This window comes from Oncorhynchus nerka, unplaced genomic scaffold, assembly GCF_034236695.1.
Source record: "Oncorhynchus nerka isolate Pitt River unplaced genomic scaffold, Oner_Uvic_2.0 unplaced_scaffold_1393, whole genome shotgun sequence".
NCBI classification, from domain to species: domain Eukaryota; kingdom Metazoa; phylum Chordata; class Actinopteri; order Salmoniformes; family Salmonidae; genus Oncorhynchus; species Oncorhynchus nerka.
This window is the reverse complement of record NW_027039920.1, coordinates 6,417-12,789: the sequence shown is the minus strand read 5'-3', so window position 1 is coordinate 12,789 and position 6,373 is coordinate 6,417. Positions and strand designations below refer to the sequence as shown.

The window sequence follows — 6,373 nt, the reverse complement described above, 5'->3', positions numbered from 1 at the left end:
TCCAGTGTGTGTGAGTCCAGTGTGTGTGTCCAGTGTGTGTGTGTGCATGTTCTTTGTATCAAGTATTTGTGTCAGTGTGTGTGTGTCAGTGTGTGTGAGTGTCCAGTGTGTGTGTGTGTCCATGGTGTGTCCAAGGTGTGTGTGTGTGTCCGGATTGTGTGTGTGTGTCCAGTGTGTGTGTGTGTGTCCGGATTGTGTGTGTGTTTAGTGTGTTTAGGTGTGTCCAGTGTGTGTGTGTTTAGTGTGTGTATGTCCAGTGTGTGTATGTCCAGTGTCTGTGTGTCCAGTGTGTGTATGTCCAGTGTGTGTGTGTCCAGTGTGTGTATATCCAGTGTGTGTGTGTGTCCAGTGTGTGTGTGTGTCCAGTGTGTGTGTGTGTGTCCGTGTGTGTGTGTGTGTTTAGTGTGTGTGTGTCCAGTGTGTGTGTGTCCAGTGTGTGTAGTGTGTGTGTGTCCAGTGTGTGTGTGTCCAGTGTGTGTGTGTGTCCAATGTGTGTGTGTGTCCAGTGTGTGTGTGTGTTTAGTGTGAGTCCAGGTTATTATTTTTCAGGGATTATTATTATTTACAGAGATACTGAGGAGTCATAATAAACCCTAAACCCTGGATAGAGGGGCTCAGTGAATGTGGAGGTGAATGTGATCAGGTGGGTCAGTGTGTCAGAGGAGGCTCTATAGAAGGACAGAGTGCCGGCTGGCCAGTCCAGATACACTCCTACTCTGTGGGAGCTGGAGGAGGGGACGTCTATGGTAGTGGGATTAGTATTGTGCCTGGCAGAGTAACTGTTGTCAGAGCAGAACAGACTCCAGGACTTGTCATTGTTTCCAAGACAACAGTCATTACCCCTTCCTCTCCTGCTGATTCCTTTATATGTCACTCCTATATCAGCCCTTCTCCCACTCCCTCTACCTCCCAGTAACAGCGCCCAGTCAGACCCTCTCTACACAGCACCTGTCTACAGTCCTCAAATCTCTCTGGGTGATCAGGATACGGCTGCTCCTCTGTCCTCCATGTCACCTTTCTGTTCCCCTCAGACAGAGAGAGGAGTCTGTTTACTGTGTTTAGGTCCAGTGTGAGATCACAGACATCTGATGGATGAAACCAGACACAATATTAGAAATCATCATCATTCACATTAGAATGTTAACTCACTTTTCACTAATTCATTTAATGTAGATGTTTCTAGGTATCAAAAGGAGAAGTTAAGGTAACTTGAGACTTGTTGAATGATCATATGTTATACTGTATGGTAATATAAAACACACTTGTTCCCATTAATTACACACACACACACACACACACATTTATAATGTAACACTAAGATACCACACACACACACACTCACCTGTATGCATCATGAACACACACACACACTTCTAACGTAACACACACACACATCCACACACACACCTGTATACATGAACATAAACACACATTTAGTAATCTGACGCAAACACACACACACACACACACTGTCATATCAACTCTTTGTAAACGTTGGTGTCCCTGATTTCTGATTCTGTAGAACTACAGCTGATATTTAATATGACCAAGTCAGTAATGATGGTGGTCTTTGACTTTGACTTCACTTGAGTTAAGACTTATTCTTAGTTATATTCTTCACAGCTGTCAACACTCACATTTTCTAAGCCCAGGTTTCATTCTGTTCTCTCCACCATGTTCCACACTGTAGCGGTAAGCAGAAGAACAGACAGTCATTGAGGATACACCTGAACTCACACACACACACACTGGACACACTGGACACACACTGGACACACACACAGGACACACACTGGACACACTGGACACACACTGGACACACACACACTGGACACACACACAGGACACACACTGGACACACACTGGACACACACACAGGACACACACTGGACACACACTGGACACACACTGGACACACACACACACACTGGACACACACTGGACACACACTGGACACACACTGGACACACACACACACACTGGACACACACTGGACACACACTGGACACACACTGGACACACACTGGACACACACTGGACATAGCATATATCAAGCGAATGTTTGTCTGTGTGTGTTTGTTTGTGTCCAGTGTGTTTGTGTCCAGTGTGTGTTTGTGACCAGTGTGTGTTTGTGACCAGTGTGTGTTTGTGTCCAGTGTGTGTGTGTCCAGTGTGTGTCTGTGTGTGTCCAGTGTTTGTCTGTGTGTGTTTGTTTGTGTCCAGTGTGTTTGTGTCCAGTGTGTGTTTGTGACCAGTGTGTGTTTGTGACCAGTGTGTGTTTGTGTCCAGTGTGTGTCTGTGTGTGTCCAGTGTGTGTCTGTGTGTGTCCAGTGTGTCCAGTGTGTGTGTGTGTCCAGTGTGTGTGTCCAGTGCTTGTTTGTGTGTTTTTTTGTGTGTGTGTGTCCAGTGTGTGTCTGTGTGTGTCCAGTGTGTGTCCAGTGTGTGTGTGTGTCCAGTGTGTGTCCAGTGTGTGTGTGTGTCCAGTGTGTGTGTCCAGTGCTTGTTTGTGTGTGTACTGTGTGTGTGTACAGTGTGTGTGTGTGTGTACAGTGTGTGTACAGTGTGTGTGTACAGTGTGTGTGTTTGTGTGTGTGTGCGTGTCCTGTGTGTGTGTGTGTCCAGTGCTTGTTTGTTGTGTGTGTGTGTGTGTGAGTCCAGTGTGTGTGTAAGTCCTGTGTGTGTGTCTGTGTGTGTCCAGTGTGAGTGTGTCCTGTGTGTGTGTCCATTTTCTCTGTGTGTGTTCTGTGTGTGCTTGTTTGTGTGTGTGTGTGTACGTGTCCAGTTTGTCAGTGTCCAGTATGTGTGTGTGTGTGTGTGTGTGTGTGTACTGTGTACTGTGTGTGTGTACTGTGTGTGTGTGTGTGTACTGTGTGTGTGTGTGTCCAGTGCTTGTTTGTGTATATTTACTGTGTGTGTCCAGTTTGTGAGTGTCCAGTGTGTGTGAGTGTTTGTGTGTGTGTGTGTCCAGTGTGTGAGAGAACACTGAACACACACAACTTTGTCCACATACAGACAGGACACTCACCCCCCACACACACACACAACTTTGTCCAAGTGGTGGTCAGAATGTTTGTCTTAACTAGCCTGATAAGTCCAACATGTCTGATATGAACATTGACATAAACCCTCTACATACTTGAGTTTCTCCAGTCTGCAGTGTGGATCCTCCAGTCCAGCAGAGAGCAGTCTGACTCCTGAGTCTCCTGGGTGATTGTAGCTCAGGTCCAGCTCTCTCAGGTGTGAGGGGTTTGACCTCAGAGCTGAGACCAGAGAAGCACAGCCTTCCTCTGTGACTAGACAGCCTGACAGCCTGCAAAGAGTCAAATCATATTAAAACCACACTGATATTCTTTGGTGGTGAAAATAGTGGCAGTATATTTTTCAACATATTCAAATATATCAGTGTCCTGAAACCTTCCATATCTATTCATAAAATAGTGTATCATCGTAAAAAAATGACAAATGATCAAAGTATTGCCTGCAGATAGAAACATGTATAGTACAAATATTATAGTAGACTGACCAGACCAGTTTAAAAGCAGTATCAGTCAGAAGACAGACAGTGAGGTATCAGATGTAGATTGTATTGAGTATACAGTCCACACCATATCTATTTAGACAGTGAGGTATCAGATTGTATTGAGTATACAGTCCACACCATATCTATTTTGACAGTGAGGTATCAGATTTAGATTGTATTGAGTATACAGTCCACACCATATCTATTTAGACAGTGAGGTATCAGATTGTATTGAGTATACAGTCCACACCATATCTATTTAGACAGTGAGGTATCAGATTTAGATTGTATTGAGTATACAGTCCACAATATATATTATACTGACCTCAAACACATATGGTGTGGACTATGTGTGTCTGGTAAACACATGTGGATCTGGTGAACAGTTATCACTTGTTGACCAACTACAGGAATACTGACCTCAGAGTCTCCAGTTTACAGTGGGGATTCCCCAGTCCAGCAGAGAGCAGATCCACTCCTGAATCCTTCAGGTCATTGTTACTCAGATCCAGCTCTCTCAGGTGTGAGGGGTTTGAAATGAGAACTGAGGCCAACTCTTTACAGGATGTGTCTGTGAGTTTACAGACAGTGAGTCTGAAACACAGAAGAAATACAATGACAGACAGGATGTATTAAAATATTTCACTTAGCTTTTTTTTTTTTCTTAGCTTTTCTTTTCTTAGAGATCATCATGACTTCACAAACACACTGTTAATTTAACACCAGTAGTGTAGAAGGACAATGGCAGATGCATTTGGTTTATTCTCTCAAACAACATATAGATTCATCTTCCGTTTCCTAGAATTGTATGGTCATATTGTTATACTAATGTGAAAATCAATGCATTTATTCAATAGGTTTTCCAATATAATATTATATACATATTATAATACATATTTTCTCTAAACTGAATTTCTTCCTGATGATTAGTTCTTATATGTCATTTATTTACTCACAGAGCAGCTCTGGAGGCTTTGACCACTGGCAGCAGCCTCAGAAGACCTTCCTCTGATCTGGAGTATTTCTTCAGGTCAAACACATCCAGCTCCTTTTCTGAAGTCAGCAACACAAAGACCAGAGCTGACCACTGTGCAGGTGACAGTTTGGGTTTTGAGAGACTTCCTGATCTCAGGTAGCTTTGGATCTCCTCCACTAGAGAATGGTCATTCAGTTCATTCAGACAGTGGAACAGATTGATGCTCCTCTCTGGAGAGAGATTCTCCCTGATCTTCTTCTTGATGTACTTGACTGTTTCTTCATGGCTCTGTGAGCTGATTCTTGTCTTTGTCAGTAGACCTCGTAAGTGCTTCTGATTGGACTCCATGGAGAGGCCCAGAAGGAAGCGGAGGAAAAGGTCCAGGTTTCCTGTCTCACTTTGTAAGGCTTTATCCACAGCACTCTTGTAGACAGTAACTTCAGTATTGTCTTTTGTTTGCAGGTTGTCAATTAGATTCTCATTGTTGTTGATGAATGAGAGGAACACATATACAGCAGCCAGAAACTCCTGAATGCTCAGATGAACAAAGCAGTACACCTTGTCCTGGTACAGCCCACATTCCTCTTTAAAGAGCTGTGTGCACAATCCTGAGTACACTGAGGCTTCATTAACATCAATGCCAGCCTCTTTCAGGTCTTCTTCATAGAAAATCAGATTGCCATTCACAAGCTGTTGAAAAGCCAGTTTTCCCAGTGACAGAATGCTCTCTTTATTCCAGTGTGGACCTGTCTCTTCTTTCCCAAGATACTTTTCATTCTTCTGTTTGGTATGAAACACCACAAGGTGTGTGTACATCTCAGTCAGAGTCTTGGGCATCTCTTCTCTCTTATGTTTCAGCATGTGTTCAAAGACTGTTGCAGAAATCCAACAGAAGACTGGAATGTGGCACATGATGTGGAGGCTCCTTGATGTCTTTATGTGTGAGATGATTCTGCTGGCCAGGTCCTCATCACTGAATCTCTTCCTGAAGTACTCCTCCTTCTGTGGGTCATTGAACCCTCGTACCTCTGTCACCTGATCAACACACCATGAAGGGATCTCATTGGCTGCTGCAGGTCGGGTAGTGATCCAGAGGAGAGCAGAGCAGGAAGCAGATTTCCCTGATGAGATTTGTCAGCAGAACATCCACTGAGGTTGACTCTGTGACGTCCCAACAGATCTTGTTCTTCTGGAAGTCTAGGGGCAGTCGGCATTCATCCAGACCATCAAAGATGAACAGAACTTTGTACTTGTCGTAGTTGGAGATTCTTGATAGTTTGGTTTCCATTGAGAAGTGATTGAAGTTCAATGAAAGTGTGTTTGTCGCCTTTCATCAAATTCAGTTCACGAAAGGGAATGAAAATACAAATTGGACATCCTGATTTGCATTTCCTTCAGCCCAGTCCAGAATGAACTTCTGCACAGAGACTGTTTTCAATGCCAGCGACTCCCTTTGTCAGCACAGTTCTGATAGGTTTGTCTTGTCCAGTTAAGGGTTTGAAGATGTCGTTACATTTGATTGCAGTCTCTGGTCTTGCTTGTTTCCTGGGTGTTGTCTCAATCTGTCTCAGCTCATGTTCATTATTGACCTCTCCTGTTCCACCCTCTGTGATGTAGGCTCTGTGTAGATCTTATTGAGAAGTGTTGGGTTTTCCTTGTTGAGCGATCCCCTCAAATACACATTGAAACTTCTTCTTTAGATTAGATTTGAGTTCACGTTGGCAAATCACAGCAAGCTCATCTGAATCTAGAAATAAACACAGAGGATATTAATATTACGTCTGTTTTAATGTCTACAGTATTGTAGGACTGTTATAAAGTTATACATTATAATAATTTATTATCTTAACTGACTGTATAAATGTGTAAATGTTTTC

General features: G+C 43.4%; 1 long non-coding RNA gene across 1 annotated transcript; it reads right to left on the bottom strand.

The window, feature by feature from the left end:
• Positions 1-561: 561 nt before the first annotated feature.
• Positions 562-3,225, bottom strand: LOC135568777 (uncharacterized). The gene is made up of 3 exons (XR_010462719.1): positions 3,137-3,225; positions 1,638-1,684; positions 562-1,085 (listed from the first exon to the last, which is right to left on the bottom strand). It is a non-coding gene; the product is annotated as an uncharacterized LOC135568777 (long non-coding RNA).
• Between the last annotated feature and the right edge of the window lie 3,148 nt (positions 3,226-6,373).